Source organism: Hypanus sabinus, chromosome 9 (genome assembly GCF_030144855.1).
Source record: "Hypanus sabinus isolate sHypSab1 chromosome 9, sHypSab1.hap1, whole genome shotgun sequence".
Taxonomy (NCBI): Eukaryota; Metazoa; Chordata; class Chondrichthyes; order Myliobatiformes; family Dasyatidae; genus Hypanus; species Hypanus sabinus.
In genome coordinates this window covers 110,484,917-110,507,692 of record NC_082714.1, presented here as the reverse complement: position 1 = coordinate 110,507,692, position 22,776 = coordinate 110,484,917, and the positions used below count along the sequence as shown (strand labels likewise).

General features: G+C 41.9%; 1 protein-coding gene across 1 annotated transcript in view; it reads right to left on the bottom strand.

Moving 5' to 3' along the window:
• Nucleotides 1-5,523: 5,523 nt before the first annotated feature.
• edn3b (endothelin 3b) overlaps nt 5,524-22,776 on the bottom strand; it is a 50,738-nt gene continuing 33,485 nt past the window's right edge. Inside the window, exon 4 of the mRNA XM_059978736.1 lies at nt 5,524-5,555. The gene's annotated coding sequence lies outside the window, so the exon portion shown is untranslated. The remainder of the gene's footprint in view (nt 5,556-22,776) is intronic.

Here is a 22,776-nt window from a genome sequence, read left to right as displayed (position 1 = left end):
AAATGTAATGTAATGTAGGGAACTGCTTTACATAAGTGGATTTATATCTATGATGCCGCTGTTAAGTTCTGCAGGATATCGTTTTTCTTTATGGTACATTTTATACTTTAAGGAATGGGACGTGCAATTAAAATGTGTGGCCACTGGGAGATTCTGCTTTTTCTAGCAGACCGAGCGTAGGTGTTCAGCGAAACGGTCTCCCAGTCTGCGTTGGGTCTCACCAATATATAAAAGGCCACACCGGGAGCACCAGATGCAGTATACCACACCAGCTGACTAACAGGTAGTGAGTCGCCTCACCTGGAAGGACTGTCTGGGGCCCTGAATGGTGGTGAGGGAGGAAGTGTAAGGGCAGGTGTAGCACTTGTTCCGTTTACAAGGATAAGTGCCAGGAGGGAGATCGGTGGGAAGGGATGGGGGGGACGAGTGGACAAGGGAGTCATGTAGGGAGCGATCCCTGCGAAAAGCAGAAGGGAGGGGATGTGCTTGGTAGTGGGATCCCGTTGGAGGTGGCAGAAGTTACAGAGAATTATACGTTGGACCTGGAGGCTGGTGGGATGGTAGGTGAGGACAAGGGGAACCCTATCCCGAGTGGTGTGGCGGGTGGATAGGGTGAGGGCAGATGTGCGGGAAATGGGAGAGATGCGTTTGAGAGCAGAGTTGATGGTGGATGAAGGGAAGCCCCTTTGTTTAAAAAAGGAAGACATCTCCTTCATCCTGGAATGAAAAGCCTCATCCTGAGAGCAGATGCGGCTGAGACAGAGGAATCGTGAGAAGGGGATAGCATTTTTGCGAGAGGCAGGGTGGGAAGAGGAATAGTCCAGGTAACTGTGAGAGTATGTAGGCTTATAGTAGATATCAGTAGATAGGCCATCTCCAGAGATGGAGGCAGAAAGATCAAGAAAGGGGAGGGAGGTGTCAGAAATGGACCAGGTAAATTTGAGGGCAGGGTGAAAGCTGGAGGCAAAGTTAATGAAGTCGACGAGCTCAGCATGCGTGCAGAAGGCAGCACCAGTACAGTCGTCGATGTAGCGAAGGAAAAGAGGGGGATGGATACCGGTATAGACTTGGAACATGGACTGTTCCACAAAGCCAACAAAAAGTCAGGCATAACTGGGACCCATACGGGTGCCCATGGCTACACCTTTGGTTTGGAGGAAGTGAGAGGAGCCAAAGGAGAAATTATTGAGAGTAAAAACTAATTCCGCTAGACTGAGGAGAGTGGTGGTAGAGGGGAATTGGTTAGGTCTGGAATCCAAAAAGAAGCAAAGAGCTTCGAGACCATCTCGGTGGGGGATGGAGGTATATAGGGACTGGATGTCCATGGTGAAAATAAGGCGGTGGGGTCAAATAAACTCTTCTCAGGCTTTCAGCGATTATAACTGATGTTTTGATGACAAACTCCGCCATCTTCATTAGGGACGATGGCTGGGCATATCTAGTCTGATGATATTTATACCCTCATAGTCTGTCCCTCCTAATTGGTTAATCCTCATGCAATCAAGTTTCTGCTCTCCCACCTTGTTTACAATTGCTTTCCAGTTCTTCCTTAAAGCAAGTCTTTTGTCTTTGTTCAAATTGTTTTCTTCCAATTTTATTTCAATGGCTTCCTTTACAAGGTGGTCACAAAAGCCATTGGCACAGGACAGTAGTTTTGTGACATCAAAGTCAATCCTATGACCATAAAGGAAGCCAACAGGGAAAGGAAAGGAATGTTGGGATAGGCAATATGATAAGCACAGGGACAATCAGTCGGTGTGAGCAAAAGTGATATCCTGGGATGACTGTGTCTACACCAAATGGTGCTGTGAAGGTGAGCACTCCCTGGAGACTGAATGGCACTTACTGGATATACAGCACCAGGACCTACCCATGGCTTCACAGGGGGTGGTATGGCTGCCACAATCTGGAGTATATGGTACATACACCACCTCAGTGCCCTGGATGAGCGCTCTGCATATGATGGCTGGCATAGTAAGAGGGCTAACACAGAGGCAGAAAGATTTTGGATGATAGGCTTTTCTCAGTATGGTACGACCAGACTGTCCTGGTAACTGATACATATGGCCTCTGTGATGAAGATGCTAGCTAACAAGATAGCCATAGCTCTCAGATTAATAAAGAATGCATTGACCTGGACTACCTGCTCACAGAGAAAGGTGGCACTGTACTGTTATCAGTCAAGTGTTTCACCTACATTCCTGAGAAATCCAGGAACATAACTCACCTGGCTGGTCACATCTGACAGTTGGTGGATAAGATTAAGAAAGTGTGGGACCTGTTCCATAGCTATTACACTCCGGGGTGGGGGGGAGCTGGTGGTTTTTCAATGTGATAGGAGGTTGGTGGAGGTTGGTACACTAGGTAGTGATTATTGAGCTTATAGTACTGGGTATTGTACAAATGTACTTTTGTGCTTTATATGTAGTTTAGTGCAGCATTCGCAGGCATCATAATAGTCCAAGGACTAAATTGTCATGGTGTTGCATCTTTTGAGGGGTAGAAGGTAGTGTGCAAGGTTAACTTGCTTTCCAGTCAAAAGCCACTTCTGCCATGCCAGGCATTGATTGGTCAGTTCGAAGGATGTTGCAGCTCTCTCCCATTTAGCATTACAGCACACCTTTCTCCTGGCACTCCAGGGGTATAACAATAGCACACCCAAGAGACTCTGCCTTTTATTGGGGCTCCTTTCTGATTGAGATCATGACCAGTGCTGAAGAGCCTTTGGGAAAGTATGCTGCAGACAGAAGAGCCCATGCGCGCACTTAGATAAGTACTTGTTTGATGAATGCTTAGTTTTGTAGTTGTGCAAGTTGGAGAGACTTAACAAAGTATCCGTGTGAGTTAGAAGTGTAATTGAATGTTTAGTGTTGTAGTCTTTTGTAACTTAGAGTAGCTTAGATAAGTACTTATTTGACTTAGATACTTAATTGAGTGTTTGTGTTTGTTTGTAAATAAATGGTTAATATGCATACCCGTAATCAGTGTCTTCTGTCCCACTTCCCAAATCCACAAAATCCACTTCCCCATAACAATCACTCAGAGTGCAATACCTCACACTTACCCGGATTAAGTTCCACCCATATCTGCAGCAGATCTATATGCTGCTGTAACCTTTGGCAATCTCCTATCCACAACACCACCAATCATCATACCTTCCTCAAACTTACTAATCTACCCACCACCATTTTCATCTGGACCACTTATATATCACAAACAGTGGAGGCCCTAATACCAGATCGCTGTGGTTTACTACTAGTCATGAACCTCCAGCCAGGATATGTCCTATCAGTCTCTACCCTCTGTCTTCTAAGAGCAAGCCAATTTTGAATCCAAACAGCCATTGATCCCATCCATTTTACTCTTCTGGATGAACAACTTTGTCAAATGCCTTGCCAAATTCCATGTAGAGATTTACCTTTAATCACCTTTGTCATTTCCTCAAAAAACTCAATGAAGTTAATAAGGGTCTCGACCCAAAATGTCGACAGTGCTTCTCCTTATATATGCTGCCTGGCCTGCTGTGTTCCACCAGCATTTTGTGTGTGTTGTTTGAATTTCCAGCATCTGCAGATTTCCTCGTGTTTGAAGTTAATAAGACATCATTTGCCCTACACAAAGCCATGCTGACTGTCCCTAGTTAGGCTCTGGTTTTCCAAATGCTGATAAATCCTATCCCTAAGAATAATCTTGAATAGCTTCCCTTCTATTGACGAGAGACTGATCTGACTATATTTTTGAGGATTATTTCAAATTCCTTTCTTGAATACCAGAAGAACATTAGCTACTCTCCGGTCCTCTGGAACATTGTTTCTGCCTGGAGTGGTCATGATGATATTGTTCAAGTCCCCTGCAATCTCATCTCTTGCCTTTCTCAGTAACCTGGGGTATATCACATCAGACTCATCCACCTTACTACCTATTTCTTTATCTCAAAATGTTCTAGCATATTAGCATGCTCCACACTAATCTCATTTCCTCTATGTCCTTGTATTTGGTAAATAGCAACATAGAATGCTCATTTAGGACTTTGTCACATCCACTGCCTTCAAGCACATGGTCCCACCTTTATCCTTGAGTGCTCCTACCCTCTCCTTAATTATCCTCTTACTCTTGTCATATAGAATGCCTTGAGATTCTCTTTAATCCTACTTGTCATGGCCACTCCAAGCTCTCCTGATCCCCCTCTCAAGTTATTTGCTTGTTGCTTTATATTGTTCAGGAACTGCATTTGATTTAAGTTTCTAAATCTTATACATTTTTGTTTCCTTCTTGACTAAATTGACCACCAGTCTCAACATCTAAGATTCCTTTACCTTGCCATTCTGCTTACTGAAACACATCTTTGCTGCATTTTGTACAGTTGGTCTTTAAGCACACTCAACATATCAGATGTGGACTTATTCCAAAAACAGCTGTTCCCAATTAACTCTCCCTAGTTCCTGCCTTATATTCTTGTAATTTACTCTGCTTCACTTTGGTAATCTACACAAGGTCCTTACTTAATCCATATCTAAAACCATCTTAAAACTTAGAGTTTCAATATCCTTCAGGTCAGAAAATTTGCCGTATTTATCCAGTATAGTTAATATATGACTCTTGCCACAGAAACGTAATACGTAACTCCTGCTACATTTGATGCTTAAATTGTTTCTTAATTCAGTGTCAAATAGGAAAAAATAGATACCAACATTAACAATAACATCCAACATCCAGTGAATTTTAATCACTGTTTATTAAATGAGTATATGTCAGAATTTACAATGAGGTCCTGAAAAGCTAGTTCCAGGAGTTAGGTGCTAAATTAATATATAGGGTGGTAATCTCAGGATTACTACATGCTAATGGGACAAGATATAGGAAGATAGTGCAATTTAACACGTGGCTAAGGAGATGGTACAAGAAGGTGGGATAGATATTTTTGTATCATTGGGCTCTCTTCCAGGACAGGTGGGACCTGTACATATAGGAAGGCTTGCAACTGAACTGAAGGGGACCAGTATCCTTGCAGGAAGGTTTGCTTGTGTTGCTTGGGGGTAGGGGGTAAATTAAAGTTGCAGGGGTTTGGAAACCAGAATGGCAGCACGGTAAGTGGTGTGGCAGTGGAGAAAGTAGATGCTAAATCTACAAGCAAAGATGGAAACCAAAAGGTTAAGCATGGTGGGATTAATGTTCTGAATTGCATCTATTTCAATGCAAGGACTATTGTAGGTAAGGCAGATAAATTTAGAGCATGAATGAGCATCAGGAATTATGATGTTGTAAACATTAGACTGAGGAGCAGGGTTGGCAGCTCAATGTTTCAGGCTTCCATTCTTTAAGACAAGAAGGAGATGTAGGTGCTAAAGATGAAGGGGTGACATTACTCATCAATGAAAATGACACAGCAGTGCTTAGGGAGGACCTACTAGAGGACTCATCTACTGAGGTAGTTTGAATGGAAGTGAGGAATAAAAAGTGATTTGAGTACATTAATAGACTGTAGATCTCTGCAAGAACTTCTTGTTAAATCACTTTGTTGGGATGCCCTCTTGTAATCCAGCCTTAAGTTATTCCTGCATCAAACATGAAGAAAGTAATGTTATTTATTTAGTGAGGATTAAATGAGGAAAAAATATGGACAATATTAGTGAACCAGAAGGATTTGATAGATAATAGGACGTTCAGAGATCTCTGATTTCAACCTGCATGTTTGGAGTTAGTTGAATTATTTTAAATAATTGCAGATATTTTGAAGGGTGCTAATCAGCAGCTGTCAAATTTCCAAACCTTCATACTTTCTTCAGGCTTTTTCCCAACTGCAGCTAGTTATCTTAAATGACTCATTGATCATTGTCCAACATTAAACATTTCCAAAAATTCAATCTAACCTTAAGTACACTCGCATTGCAGAATATTTTACATGATCCACATTTTACACTTCAGCATATAAAGTCTCAAATTCATTTTTGTAACTGCTTACAGTCTGGAAAGTTGCATTAGTTTGCTTTGTTTTATAAATCTCTTTCAATGGAGAAATACAGAAGAAATCTCAAGTTATGTTGATTAACAGCAAAACAATGGAGACTTGCATTAATTTAGCTTAATTTTCCAGGACACTTCACAGGAGTGCAGCAATCAAAATTAAACACAAAGTTGCATGTATTTATATTGGGAAGGTTCCCATTGCATTACTAAATACTTGGATCTTAAAGATCATCTTAAAATAGGGGAGGCCAAGGAAGTCTAAATTAACAAATTCTTGATTAACCTTATTTACAACTCACACTTTTAGAGTTCCTGTAACGAAGATTAAGATCCTGTATGCCATAATCAGATCAGCAACAAATTAATTAAACAACCACTGTACCTTTATCTGGGTCCTCCTGCCACTCTATTAGAGAAAACCTCTTTGTTCTATCCGCTGCTTGCTGCTATCTACACTAAGGTGTAGGTGTAGATGAGGAGCCCCACATATGAAATGCTGATTGTTTTTCTTTCCACATATGCTATTGAACCTATTTGTATTTTCTGGCATTTTCTATATCATGTTGGCTCAGTTTCTCTTATGCTACTTGTTTTATGCTACCTTGGTGGCAGACCTCACCATCTTAACATTAACAATCCAACACAAGACACAGATAAAGTGCCCTAATGTGCTGGTACTGACAGCAAACCAGCCAGAAACATCTTCTCACAGATTTTTCCTTTGGTTTCAAGTAAAAGTTAGGGTAAATGTTACAATGAAGGAAATGAAAGATCAGGAGAGGTGTCAAAATATTTAATCAAAGATTTAAGATTTCATAAGCACAAAAGAACAAAAACAGGGCAAACGGACTTAGTGAGAAATTTTAGTGTACATTTCTTGGGAACTGAAGGTATGGAAACAAATGTTCAAGTAATTAGGTATTTCAGTGGAGTAAAGGGAATTACAATGGCATGAGAGAGGAACCAGCCAAAGTTGACTGAAAAGGGACAGTAGCAGGAAGGACAGTAGAGCAGTAATGGCTAGAGTTTCTGCAAAAAGTGAGGGGAGTGCAATGAATTGAATTGAATTGATATATTCCAAATAAAAACAAATTTTCAGATGGAAGAAGGACACTACTGTGGCTGACAAGTGAAGTCAGAGCCAAAGTAAAAGCAAAAGAGAGGGCATACAAGGAAGCCAATGCTAGTGGGAAGATAGAGGATTGAGAAACTTTTAAAAAACTTTTAGAAGGAAACTAAGGTCATTTGGAAGAAAAAGATGAATTATGAAAGGAAGCTGGTGACTAATATTGAAGATACTAAAAGCTTTTTTAAGTATATAAAGGATAAAAGTGAGTTGAGGGTATATATAGGATGAATAGAAAATGACACTGGAGATATTGTAATGAGAGACACAGAGATGGCAGAGGAACTGAATGCATATTTTGCATCAGTCTTCATAGTGGAAGACATCTACAAGTATACTGGACATTCAAGAATGTCAGGGAAGTGAAGAACTGTATGTGCAGTGAAAATTACGACTGGGAAAGTACTCAGGAAGCTTAATGTTCTGAGGGTAAATCTCCTGGACCTGATGGAATGCACCTTCGGGTTCTGAAGGAAGTAGCTGGAGAGATTGCGGAGGCATTAACGATGATCTTTCAAGAATCAATAGATTCTGCATTGTACTGGATGACTGGAAAATTGCAAATGTTACTCCACTATTTAAGAAGGGTGGGAGGCAGCAGAAAGGAAACTGTAGACCTATTAGCCTGACATCAGTGGTTGGAAAGTCGTTGGAATCAATTGTTAGGGATAAGATTACAGAGTACCTGGAGGCACATGACAAGATAGGCCAAAGTCAGCATGGTTTCTGAAAGGAAAATCCTGCCTGACTAACCCACTGCAATTTTTTGAGGAAATTATAAGCAGGTTAGACAAAGGAGATGCAATAGATGTGGTGTATTTGGATTTTCAAAAGGCCTTTGACAAGGTGCCAGCAGAAATTACAATAGCACCACCAAGAAATTAACTGAAATTTGACATACAAATTGCAGCTGCTTTCTTTGTATAGTTTTGAATACAGCTTGTTTCTCCAGTTGGCCCAGTGAAACAGCGCCCCCAATTACCACAGCACCCACACAGCAATAAAGTTATAAACTCTGTGCAGGTCTAAGGTCAGATCCACTCTACACTTCTGCTTATTCGTTCATTGTGAATGTCTTGCCTTTGCTGTCCTCACTCAGATCAGTTAAGCTGATCTAAGATCACTTAAGGTGGTGATGTCACTCAGTCTCACTCACACGAGAGATTGATAATATCCATACATTTTGCAGGATCCAGGGGCAGATCCATCGTCTTGTGAAACTAACGGATGCCACACACACACATTGTGCTTTCACAAGTTAGTGTGGGCCTGGTAATGTGCATTATTTTGGCTGGCGTGAAAAATTGATCGATTTTTAGTGAGAAAATGACCTCATCCAGAGGAATCAGTGGTGTCTCAGCCTGAGCCTGTCTTAATTGAAAATGACATGCAGAAAGAAGCAAGTGGGGATGAGGATGACAGCAGTTCATCAAAGGAGTGTGAGGGTGAAGTAGAGGAACAAGAAGTGGAGCGGGATTCAGAAGAGAACGTGGATGAAGCTGCTTTTAGTGGTAGTAGGAATACTGTTAGCGATGTTAGCCAGCAGCCTGAGGAAGGACCCTGTCGGCCGGCATTGAAAAAGTATCCTTCGCAACAGTTTGGCAATCAGCAAAGGAGTTTTATTCGTGGCGGATTTGACCTGTACCCCTGGCTGGAGTAAAGCAAGAGCTAGGGAGCTGTGCGTCAAGGCTGGTATACAAAGCAGACCACGTGAAAGGAAACAGGCCCAGCCACCCCGCCGCCTACGTGATTTTGTTGTTGAGGCCCAAACTGAACACACACCTATCACATCTTCTGATGATATTCACAAGCACTGTTTCTATCCAGTTATAGACATACTTCTGACTGAAATGAAAAGACTGTTCTCATTTGAGACTGGGTGTGTTCTGACTGGCATCTCATTGAGTCCCAAACAAAAGCTCTTCCTAGACAAGAGTTGTCTTTGGCCAATGGCCCAATACTATGGAGTGACTGAAGTGAACCTTACTGCAGAGCTTACATCAGGTTCAGCGTCTGCTGGAAACAAAACATAAACAAGGACAGACAGTAAATGACACAGTGGAATTTCTAGTTCTAATGAGACCCTACCGCAATGCATTCATAGGTTTATGCAAACTAATCTGCATATCACTGACTCTGCCTGTGACATCTGCCTCATGCAAACAGAGTTTCTCTTATCTCAGATGCCTCAAAAATTACCTAAGGAATAGCAGCAGGGATGCTCAGAACAGCAACTTGGCCCTGTTGGCCATAAACAGCCGGAGGACCAAGGCACGTAACATTCAGAAAATCATTGATGCTTTCGTCACCATTCATAACAACAGATGGATTGTGTTTCTCTGAAAACATCAATGGTGAGCGTAGTTGATTTTTTTTTTAAATTTGAGCCTAGACTAATGCTGATTATTATTATTATTTTGTGGTGGATACCCCATAGTCCTTATGTTTCCTGCAAATACTAAAATATTACATTTACTGTTATTAGGCCTACTGGTTTTTATTAGACTTCCAAGCGGTGATTCTGTTGATTTTTGTTTTAAATTCAATAGCCAAATTAATTGAGGTATTGCATGGTCAGAGTACGATTTGTCCAACTCCCGGTAAAGCCTTGCATCTGTTGTTTGCCTTATATGATGTTAATAACGGTGTATCTTTTGGCATTGTCTGTCTATGTAATGTGTATAGCAGTGGACATTGTGAGTTGGTGTTGTGTTTTTCAGTTGAAAAGCACGCATTTGACGCTGATTGCAGGATTGGTGCGTGATTCACATTGTGCACTGTGGGTCAGATGCTCTGTTGGTTTGTTTATGCTCTGCAGCCCAGGTTGTCTCTGATGCTGTTGACACTGTCACAGTTCACTTCTATATTACATCAATCAATTGTTGTTGCTTGTGAATCAACAGAGGCATTTATAGTAGGCACATAATGCTTGAAACTGACTTTTGAATGCCATGTGTCTGGCCATGCAAATACATATTACCATACAGTACATCCCTCAGCACCATCACTGAATAATTCAGCCCCACTGTAGCACCAGCAAGAAAAAAATCTGTGGCGACACCAGTGGTTGCCGCACATGAGGCTGCTTAGCAAGAAAAGAGCCCATGAAATTACAAGGAAGTTACTCGCATGGGTGGAGCATTAACTGATCGACAGAAAACAGAAAGTGGTAATAAAGGAATCCTATTCTGGCTGGCTGCCAGTTACCAATGGAGTTCCACAGGGGTCGGTGTTGGGACCGTTGCTGTTTACAGTGTATGTCAATGATTTGGACAATGGGATTAATGGATTGTGGCTAAATTTGCCAATGATACAAAGATAGGTGGAGGAGCAGGTAGTGTTGAGGAAACACAGAGCCTGCAGAGAGACTTAGATAGTTTAGGGGGATGGGCAAAGTAGTGGCAAAATAAATTACAATGTTGGGAAGTGAATGGTCATGCACTTTGGTGGAAGAAATAAATGGGCATTTATTATTTAAATGGGGAGAGAATTCAAAATGCAGAGATGCAAAGGGACTTGGGAGTCCTCGTGCAGGATACCTTAAAGGTTAACCTTCAGGTTGAGTTAGTGGTGCAGAAGACAAATGAAGTATTGGTATTCATTTCTAGAGGTATAGAATATAAGGGCAGGGTGTGATGTTGAGGTTCTGTTGTGTGCTGTTTTGGGTTCCTTATTTTAGAAAAGATATACTGACATTGAAGAGGGTTCAGAGAAGCTTCACGAGAATTATTCCAGGAATAAAAGGGTTACCGTATGAGGAAAGTCTGGCAGCTCTTGGGCTGTATTCCCAGGAGTTCAGGAGAATGAAGGAGGAATCTCATAGAAACATTCTGAGTGTTAAAAGGTCTGAACAGAGTAGATATGGAAAAGTTGTTTCCCATGGTAGGGGTGTCTAGAACTAGAGGGCATGACTTCAGGATTGAAGGAAGTCCATTTAGAACAGAGATGCGGAGATACTTTAGTCAGAGGGTGGTAAATCTGTGGTAAGTTATTGGGTGCATTTAAGGCAGAGATAGATAGCTTCTTGATTACCCAGGGCATCAAAGGATATGGGGAGAAGGCAGGGGAGTGGGGATGACTGGAAGAATTGGATCAGCCCGTGATTGAATGGTGGAGCTGACTTAATGGGATGAGTGGCCTACTTCAGCTCCTATTTCTTATGGTATTACTGTCTTAATTAAAATTGAGATGTTTGTGGGGCTAGAAATGGCAAAGTACCATGATCTCAGAGGTTTGAAGAGCTGGTTAAGAGTGTAGAAATCGGGTGGGGAGATCATATGGAATCTTGAAGGAAACTTCAAAATCAAAATGTTACTTAAATTAAAGCTATTTACATTAGCCATAAGGAATGGTGACCAGGACTTGGGATCAGTTAACATGTCACAAAATAACAAGGGAATGGTATGGATAACTTAATTTCAAAAAGGACTGAATTTAGACCCCCTGTGTAATGCAGTTGGCATGTAAAGGACACACAAAGGAAGGAAAAAAAGAGCCACCCTAGGAGAGAAAAGAAAGATAGACTAATGTTTCAATACATTATTTGCCTGGACCTCAGCTTCACAAAAGGAAAATAATCCAGATACTCCACTCTCTTGAAATCCCTGCCAGGGCTCTCCTTGAATCAAGAGATTCTATAGATGCTGGGAATGCTGAATGAACTCATCATGAACAAAAAATGCTGAATGAACTCATCAGATCAGGCAGATCTATGGAGAGGAACAAGCGGTCAACATTTTGGGCCAAATCCCTTCATCAGTTCTATCCTTGAATTTCTCTTTACTGCAGAAAAGAGCTCCAGATTACGGGAATCCTCAAGCAGGGTTCCCAAAATATTATCTTGCAGTTTGAGTGTGTAGCAAGGAAGACAAATGCAATGTTAGCATTAATTTCAAGAGGACTAGAATACAAAAGGATATAATGCTGAGGCTTTATAAAACATTGGACAAACACCACATGGAGTATAATTTTGTGAATTAATTGTGAATAATTTTGGACCTCTTATCTAAAAAAGGATGTGCTAGCATTGGAGAGGGTCCAGAAGAGGTTCATGAGGATGATCTCAGGACTGAAAGGGTTAATGGTGGAGGTTGCATTTGATGACTCTGTGCCTGTACTCAGAAGAATGAGAGGGAAATCTCATTAAAACATAACAAATATTAAAAGAACTAGATAGACTGGATTTGGAGAGGATATTTCCTATGGTGGGGGAGTCTAGGACCAGAGAGCACAGACACAGAATAGAGGAACATTTATTTAGAATGGAAATGAGGAATTGTTTTAGCCAGAGGGCAGTGAAATCTGTGGAAATCGTTGCCACAGACAGCTGTGGGGGTCAGGGCATTTGGTGTATTTTAGGCAGAGGTTTACAGGTTCTTCATTTGTCAGCTTGTGAAAGGGTATGGGGAGAAGGCTGGAGAATGAGTTTGAGAGAGAAATGGACCAGCCATGATGAAATGGCAGAGCAGCTTTGATGGGCTGAATGGCCTAATTCTACTCCTATGTCTTATGGCTACCTATAGCAGATAAATCCAGTGCTAGAGGGTACAGAATCAGAATAAAAGGATATCACTGTAGAACAGAGATGAGAATTTCTTTAGATAGAGAGTGGTGAATCTATGGAATTCATTTTCACTGACAGCTGTAGAGGCCAAGTAATTGAGTACATTTAAAACAGAGATTGATAGATTCTTGAGGAGTAAAGGCATCATGGTTTACAGGGAGAAGGCAGGACAGGGGCTGACAGGATAGTTAATCAGCCAAGATTTAAATCAGCCACCATTGAGCACATCTATGTGGACTGCAGTCATTGGAAAGCAGCATTCATCTTCATGGACCCCCACCACCCAAGTCATGTTCTCTTCTTGCTGTTGCCATCAGGAAGAAGGTATGGAAGTCCCAGGCATCGCACCACCAGGTTCAAGATCAGTTATTACTGTACAATCTCAGGCTCTTGAACCAGAGGGGATATCTTCACTCAACTTCACGCGTTCCATCACTGAACTGTTCCCACAGCCTATGGACTCACTTTCAAGGACTCTACAACTCATTTTATTGGTACTTACTGCTTATTTATTTATTATTATTATTTGATTTTTTTCTCATGTTGTGTTTGCAGTTTGCTGCCCATTGATGATCAATTGTTGTCCGTCCTATTGGGGTTGGTCTTCCATTGATTCTATTGTTTCTTGTATTTACTGCGAATGCCTGCAAGAAAATTAATCTCAGTGTTGTTTACAGTGACATATTTGTACCTTGATGATAAACTTACTTTGAATTTTGGAATAGTTGAATTGGTTAATTCTGCTTCTGGGTCTTACGGTCTTTTGGAAATGTTCGTTGAATGTCAATTTCCAAATGAAATAGATGCAGCCTTGTGTGATTTGTTGCGTTCTGCCTATACTGACGTTCAACAACATGATGACAGATAATAGACAATAGGTGCAGGAGCAGGCCATTCGGCCCTTTGAGCCAGTGCGACCATTCACTGTGATCATGGCTGATCATCCACTATCAGTACCCCATTCCTGCCTTCTCCCCATATCTCTTAACTCCCTTGATCCCTTGATATTTACCTCATTGCCACTTTTCTGCACTAACCCCTCGATTCATTTAGATTTAACATTAGTTCCATATCATTTCCATTTTGCATGCTTTCCCATATAGTGGACAATAAAAAATGTTATCAAAAATTACAGGAAAGAGTTGGCGGAGTGTGATTTTTAGTCAATTCTCATTGTTGTAAGGATGTTGGGGGTATGTCAACTTGTTGTTGTTGTTCTTCTTCTTCTTCTTCTTGTTCCCCTTACTTAGAACAACTAACAATCAAAAGTAGAACATTCTACTTGCTCAGGAGCTCTCATCTGTGATCCTGACCACAGTTTACATGCCACCAGTGGCCGATTATAAGCAAGCACTCATGAAACTGCCTATTGCCATCTATAAACAAGAAACAGCCCAACCTGACGTATTTCAAATTATATTTGGTGGCTTTAACCAGGCCTGTTTGAAGAAAACCCTGCCCAATTATCACCAACACATAACTTGCTGCACCAGAGGTCCCAACACACTAGACCACTGCTACACTATGATAAGAATGCATATCATTCCTTCCCAAAATCACATTTTGGCAATCAGATCATTTGGCTGTACTGTTAACTGCATACAGACAGAGCCTAAAGAGTAAGACTCCGAAGTTCAAGACAACAAGAGATGGTCACGGGAGGCTGAGGAACAATTACAGGATTGCCTTGAATCAGTGGACTGGGCCACATTCTTCTGCGGACCTGAATGACTACATCAAGGTCATTACAGACTTTATTTAAACAGCTGTGGATGAGTGTGGCTCCACAAAATCATTCAGGGCTTTCTCCAATCAGACGTCCTGGATGAACAATGAAATCCTGAACCCGCTGAGAGTCAAATCAGAGGCATTCAAGTCTGGAGACCAAGAATGCTACAAGAGGTGCAGGTCTGTTCCCTGAAAAGCCATCTCTTGGGCAAAGTGGAGATTCCAGACTAGACTAGAATCAATGAAGGATGCTCAACAGCTGCGGCAAGGTTTGAACGCCTTAACCTCCTACAAAGCTAAATCTTGTGACAGAGAGGGTAGCAGCACTTTGCTTCCAGATGAGCTCAATGTCTTCTATACTCTGACCACCAGAACAGGGAGGAACCAGCGCACACCCCCCTTGTCTCCTAGGGATCCTTTGGTAAAATCCTCTCAGTACTTTAAATGACTTGTGGGCTGCCTTCAGGAGAATGAATCCAAGGAAAGCATCCAGTCCAGACTGAGTACCTGGCCGAGTACTAAAGACAGTGCTGACAAACTGGCTGGTGTATTCATGGATATTTTCAACCTCTCACTCTGGCTGTGTGTGGTACCCACCTGCTTCAATTATACCAGTGCCCAAGAAGAGTGTGGTCTCCTACCTCAGTAACTATTGCCCAGTGGCACTTACATCCACAGTGATGAAGTGTTTTGAGAGGCTAATGTTGAAACATATCAGCTCCTGTCCGAATGGCGACTTGGATCCACTCCGATTCACCTACTGAAGCAACAGGTCTACAGCAGATGCTATCTCATTAGCTCTTCACACAACCCTGGGACATGCTAGACAGGTATATGGAGGAATTTAAGGTGGGGGATATATGGGAGGCAGGGTTTAAGGGTCGGCACAACATTGTGGGCCGAAGGGCCTGTACTGTGCTGTACTATTCTATGTTCTATGTAACATCCGGACAACAAATGTGTAAACATCAGGATGCTCTTTATCAATTACAACTTAGCATTTAACACCATCATTCCCTCAAAACCAATCAGTAAACTCCAAGACCTGGGCTTCAATACCCCTCTTATGAAATTGGATCCTGGATTTCCTCACTTGTAGATCCCAGTCAGTTTGGATTGGCAAAAACAGCTCCACAATCTCCATCAGCACATGGATGTTGACTTAGCCCCCTGTTCTACTCACTTTACACCAATGAATATGTGGTTAAGTACAGCTCCAACACCATATACAAGTTTGCTGATGACACCACTATTGTGGGCTGTATCAAATGTGGTGATGGATCAGCATTCATGAGGGAGATTGAAAACTTGGCAGAGTGATGTAATAACAACAATCTCTCACTCAGTGTCAATAAGAACAAGGAACTGATTGTAGACTGCAGGAGAGGGAAACCACAGGTCCATGAGCCAGTAATCACTGGAGGATCAGAGGGGGAGAAGGTTAGTAACTTTAAATTACTGAGTGTCACTATCTCAGAGGACCTGTCCTGGACTCATAAATATTATTGTGAAGAAAGCACAACAGCACCCCTATTTCCTCAGGAGTCTACAGAGGTTTAGCATATCAATGAAAACCTCGGCAAACTTCTATAGATGAGTGGTGGAAAGTGTGCTGACTGGCTGCATTATGGTCTGGTATGGGGACATCAGTGCCTCTGAGTGGAAAATCCTACAAAAGGTAGTGAATTTGGCCCAGTATGTCACAGGTAAAACCCTTCCAACCATTGAGCACATCCACATGCAACATTGCTGTAGAAAGGCATATCCATCATCAAAGATCCTCACCACCCAGGCCATGCTCTTTTCTTGCTGCTATCATCAGGTAGAAGATGCAGGAGCTTCAGGACTCGCACCTCCAGGTTCAAGAACAGTTACTACCCCTCAACCATTAGGCTCTTGAACAAAAGGGATAGCTACACTCATTTAAGGACTCAGTTACATTGTTATGTCATTTTCTTAAGTAATAGGGAAAGGACGGACAGGGACAGACTTTATTACTTGGTGATGGAGCCATTTATAGGAAATATAACATATGTCTGTCATTTTTCTCATGCTGCTACTTTTCCTAAAACTTTTATAACTTATGGAATAAAAGGAACCAAATTAAATCACAGATTTCAAACATAAATTACATAATTACATGGAGAGGAAACTAAGGAAAGAGAATAACCAGACTGACCGACAAAAAGCGGAATAATGAGTAATGGCCTCCTTCTGCACGTTTAAACTTCATTGAGTTCACAAACATAAACATGCTTCAGCCATCCCTCACTAAATTCTTTTAAAAAGTATGGGTGTAATTTATCAGGGCCAAAGGTTTATCAATTATCTCTCCCACTTTTTAAATTTTCTTTATGTACTTTGACCTACAACTTTAGGCCACAATTACTACATCAGATTTCTGGTAACAATTCACATGAAATAATTCGTTATTATTTCTGGCACCACATCCTCACTACCTGCGACTTTATTATCTGCATCTCTCATCACGCTGACACAGTGGTGTCAAGAAAACAACCCTTAATGTCGCAAAACAAAGGAGCTGGTTGTGGATTACAGGAGGAATGGAGACAGGCTAACCCCTATTGACATCTGTGGATCTGGGTCTGAGACGGTAAACAGCCTTAAGTTCCTCAGCATCCACATCACTGAGGACCTCACATGGTCCGTACACACCAGCTGTGTGGTGAAAAAGGCACAACAGTGTCTCTTTCACCTCAGACAGCTGAGGAAGTTTAGTATGGGCCCCGAAATCCTAAGATCTTTCTACAGGGACACAATTGAGAGCATCCTGACTGGCTTCATCACTGCCTTGTATGGAATCTGTACCTCCCTTAATCGCAGGATTCTGCAGAGGGTGCTGCAGACAGCATAGTGCATCTGTAATTGTGAACTTCCCATAATTCAGGACATTTACAAAGACAGGTGTGAGAAAAGGGCCCGAAGTATCACTGGGGACCCGAGTTACCCCAACCACAAACTGTTCTAGCTGCTACTATCCAGGAAATGGTATTGCAGCATAAAAGCCAGGACCAGCAGGCTCTGGGACAGTTTCTTCCACTGGGCCATCAGACTAATTAACTCACACTGATTTGAGTGTATTTCTATGTAACATTGACTGTACTATTTATTATAAATTACTATGATTGCACATTGCATATTTAAACAGAGAAGTTACGTAAAGATTTTTACTCATGTATGTGAAGGATGTAAGAAATAAAGTCAGTTCAATTCAATTGACCCTATCCTGAATTTCCTTGATTCAGAGTGGCTAGAGTGAAAGCTAGTACTGAATTCAGTGAGTCTAGGATGGTTATTTCACTGAGTAGATTAGTAACCACAAGATTGTGTTGAAAAATGGAGGGCTAAAAGAGATTTTGAAAGTGCAGATATAATTGGGAGAGAGCTTTATCCAGTACATTTCACACTGAGATATACTGTACTAAGATATTTTAAATCCCTGTCTAAATTTCCATGTCAATCTGAACTTTTATGATAGGCTAAGGTAACTCTATTCACTTAATAAGAATTTGATTTACTTGCTTTTAAGCTAAAGCTGTTCTTTGTTTTTGTGATTGGCTGGATATTATGAAACTATTTATCATCTAACAGACACTTGGTACATGCAAAATCATGAGCCATTGCCTGTATATAATTATGGGCTATGCTTTTTACAACTTGTTATGCTGTTTGAAGATGGTCAGCTCATTATTGAAAGCAAAAGTGAGTGCCTAATAAATTGCTGTGGAGGAGAAGGTTCAGCATCTGCATTCTTTATAAAGTTTTCAGCCAGAAACTGATGGGCATCAGCAACTATCAGGATTTGTGGAAACACATCTGACAGTCTAATTGAGCAATTTATATTTAATTTAACAACTTTATTGCACAATGTCATTGAACGTGCCTGCTTGCTCTTGGTTCCCTTGCACCAAGATTGGCCTGCTCCCGAGGTGTGAAGTTTGGGAGCAGCTCAATGGACTAATGCTACAGAAGGACTGTCAAATTTCCTGGAATGAAAATAAATTTAGCAGTGATTGATGTAGCTGCCTGGAGGCAGCTATTGACAGCTCTCTTTAAGGGCAGAATGGAATGTTCACAAGTCTTACAAGATCACAAGTCTTAACTTTGATTTGCACAGCCTGAAGCAATGATCTGGAAAGTATTTAGTACTGTGCAAAAGTCTTGGGCACTTATATTTAGCCAGGGTGTCTAAGACACTTGCACAGTACTCTAGTAATTTTATGTATGGCACTGAACTGCTGCCACAAAAAAACAAATAAATTTTGTAACATATATGAGTGATGATAAACCTGATTCTGATATGGGTCTCTTCTGTGGACTGCAATGGAAGGGGGCAGGGAGAAGGCAATCAGGGGTGGGTTAAGGGGAAAAGAGAGGGGAGGGAGCAGAAGGCACCAGAGAAACATTCTGTAATGATCAATAAGGCAATTATTTGGAATGAAATGACCTTGCCTGGTGACACAGAGCTGGATGTGTCTGCACCCTAGCCACCTCTCACCCCTGGCATTCTTTCTCTGCTACCTGTCCCACGCCCCTCCTAGGGCACCTTATCCTCATCATTCCCAACATCCTTTACTCCTGTCAGGTTTATAAACTCGCTTTCTACTCCACGTTGACAAATACAGTACTGTGCAAATGTCTTAGGCACCCTAGCTATATATGTATGCCCCAAAATTTTGCACAGAACTGTATTTGTCAAGCAAAGTACCAAAGGTTTGTAAGTGCATTCATGAAAAGGAAACCTGTGCAGTGTCAGGAATATTACTACACCCTGATGTCAAATATTCTGCAAAAGAAGGTAGGGAAAGGAGGAGACAGAGAGGACAAGTCAGCGAAGGGAATTAAATGACAGAAGTGAAGAAATAAAAGGGGCAGTGAGAATTGAGGAGGAGATTGAGAAGGAGGGAATATTGGATGGTTTGTGGTGAAATTGAGAGAGAGAGTTAATGAGATCATGATCAAAGCATTGAGAGAAGGAAGAGTATTGTAGAGGGAGAGGGAGCAGGGCTAGAAGTAAGTGAAGGAGATTTGGAAGGGATTATAAAAGAGGTGGAACACTGAGGTACAGTGGAAGGTGAGAGTGTAAAAAGAGATGAGAGAGGAGTGGGGATGAGAGAGGGAAGAAGTCGTAAAGGAGAGGGGAGAATGGAAGAGTACAAAGGAAAGCAGGAGAGGGAAATGGATATGAGGAAAAAGGATAGTATGGGTTGAGGAAATGCACAGAAACAGGAGAGTGAAAATTAGGAATTAGAAAGGGATGATGAATGGAAGAGAAGAAAGAAAGCTGGAAGTGGAAGGAATGGATAATGAGATAATGGGAGAGAAAGGTTCCATCTGCAGTTTGTAAACACTAACAATAACACTCTGTACAACAACTTTCACCATGTAACCCTTAATATTCAAAGCCCTTTCATTTTCTGATATCATCTGACACAGTAGCATGGAGAAGCAGGAACTGATCGCAATAGAACAAGGCACTTCTAAGACTATTTGTTATGGTTGAGAATGATCTTTTCCACTCTAGTGTGATGGGTTCTGAAATGCCTAATAAAACTCATGTGGAAACTGCAGACCTTCCATAGATGGGACATGTGGTGCCTGCCACAGTGGGTGTGTGGTTAGCTTTGAAGTGGTTTTCTCCTCCTGCCCTTTCACAGGCTGGATAGAACCAACTGTGGGCTGATTGGCCTAATTCTGCTCCTATGTCTTATGGTCTGATGGACTCAAAACTGCCTGAGCTGTCATGAGCCTGAGCTTCCCTGGAATCAACTGGGATGCTGCATTTCTTCGAAGAAGCTTTGAGCACCTCCTTGAATACTTTGACTCTGTGCACCTGATAACCTCTACCCATGAAAGAATAGTGTCATAGATTTGAGCAAGGTGTCCTGCAAATGTAGTCAACTAAGTCTAAAGACCTTGGTACTAGGAGCATTGGCTTTGGAGAGAACACTGACATCAGTTTGCTTATCCTGATACAGCAGGACTGCAAGGCAAAGTTGGTTGTATTTTTTCAGACACCTGAGATGCCTGCTGTAAGTAGTCCTGGTCCTAGACGCACCATGGCAGGCAAGAATTACTGCCGCCCAGTCATCCTTGTGCTCCATTGTCCTTCTAACATGAGTTTTGTATCAGGTTTGAGGCTTTGATCTTCAGATGTCCTTTTCTTTGATAGCCAGAGGTTGAGCTGGTGCATTAAAGGCAGTGAGGTATTTCATCATTGGTATCTGCCTTTGCCAAGAGGTGGCTCCAAAAAACATGGTCTTCCAGGGTCTTGCTGACTTATTTGTTTTACTTATTTATTTAGAGATACAGCACACAATGGGCCCTTCCAGCCCACATGTTGCCCAATTATCCCCATGTACCCCCATCCCAACTAATTACATCCATGTGACTACTAAACCATACATCTTTGGAATGTGGGAGGAAACCAGAGCACCTGGATGAAACCCACCCAGTCACAGGGAGAACATACAAACTCCTTACAAACAGTGGGGGAATTGAGCCTGGGGACATCGTTTACAAGACCCATCTGCTCATATCCTCCAGCACATGTATCAACAATGACTTGGAGTTTGGCCTCTGAGTGTGCACTAAAGCAAGCATTGTCTGAATATTGCAGCACCACTGCTAAGATTGGGGTGACATTGGTTGGAGTGCAGCCACCATAAGTCACGTATGGTGACTTATGTAAATGTTGAAATGCCCCCACTTTATTATGAAGGGGTTTGAATACACATAGTGCAAAGTCTAACTGCAATTGCACAGGGGTCTTGGTGAGACTGCACCTGAATAGTGTATTGTTTTGGTCCAGTTACCCAGGAAAGGATGAGCATGAGGGAGGGTAGCAAAGATCAACTAGACAAGAGTAAATTAGTAGAAGTAGTTACAAAGTGCCTCCTCATATCAGTCTTCTACCAATTACCCCAAATCTTTATCTTGCTGTTGTCAAGTGTCCCTTGGCTCTGGAGTTGTAACCTGAAAGGGTGGTGGAAGAAAATGTAATCAAAAGTGAAGAAATCTGTAAGGCCATGGGGAAAGAAATGGGATGGAAAAGTAATAGAGCAGCATTCATGGAATTGACATTCTAATAGCCTCGTCTGCCCCTTGCTTCAGTTCTTAAATTGAGGGGAAGACAGATCTCTGGGGTGAAACTAAAAGAAAGACTGAGACTTCAAGAGTATAAGTAATGCTGAAAGTATTTCTGCATTTCAAAGCAATCATCCCAGTATTGATTGGGGCAGTCCATGTATCCAAAGTTGTGGCTCATTCCAGTCCAGTGGGCATATTCTCAGTGCTGGTAACCGAGGGTCCTGGGAACCATGGAGGAGCAGAGAACAAACTCACACTTCTGATAATCTAGGCCATTTCACATGTTGAGTCTACACTGTCTGTCGGAGCAATCCCATCATCTCACTTATTTCTGTGTAGCCATACACACTCATCATCTCCACCCTTTTGCTCTACCAACCACGATTGTCAAGGAGTAAGATGGCAACCGATTAACTTATCAATCTACACATCTTTAGGATGTGAGAAGAAACTGGAGCACTGCAGGGGTGTGTGGGGGAGAAAAAAATTCCCCATAGTCACAGTGAATGTGCCAACTCCACACAGCCCATGAAGGTACATGTATTATAGCATTGCCTGTCCCTACACAGCTGAGCAACAAGCGATTCATTGCACATTCCTTCTCCTGGAAAGGACTGGCTCAAACAACAGATCGGAGCCATGCCCCATCCCTCCCAGCACCTCCAACAGCACGGACAACTCACATTTCTACTGCTTCTATCAGCCCTATCATTGCCTTGTTTGACATTGCCAAAATTCATAGCACTGTGATGGGTTAAATGGGCGTCACTGCACCAATGGGAGGCAGAGACAGTGGCAGTGAAAATGTTAACTCCTCCCATGATTAGCAGAGACCCACACTGGATGCCTTAGCTCATCCAGACAATTCTGTATCCATGACAATGAGGAGCTTGTCACAGGATTGGCTCCCATTGCTGCACACTAATTGTGGTGAAACAGCAGTCTGCACTGATTAGAGATATTTAAAGAACAAGCCTTCCCCTTCAAAAGCTTTTGTAAAATGTTTATTGTATATCTATAACACAGTCCAAAAGCAGATACCTTGCCATGACTCCATTAGCACATCCATGCGCAGAAGTAGACCATGGCAACCTCCCAGTGAAGAGTTCAATTTACTTTAATATGTTGTGGCCAAGCAATTAAGCACATAATTCTGGAGGAACTCAGCAAGTCAGGCAGTATCTATGGAGGGAAGTAAACAGTCGAGGATTCCTGATAAACACTCTCAAAACCTAGAGAGTGTTCATTTCCCTCCATTGATCCTACCAGACTTACCAAGTTC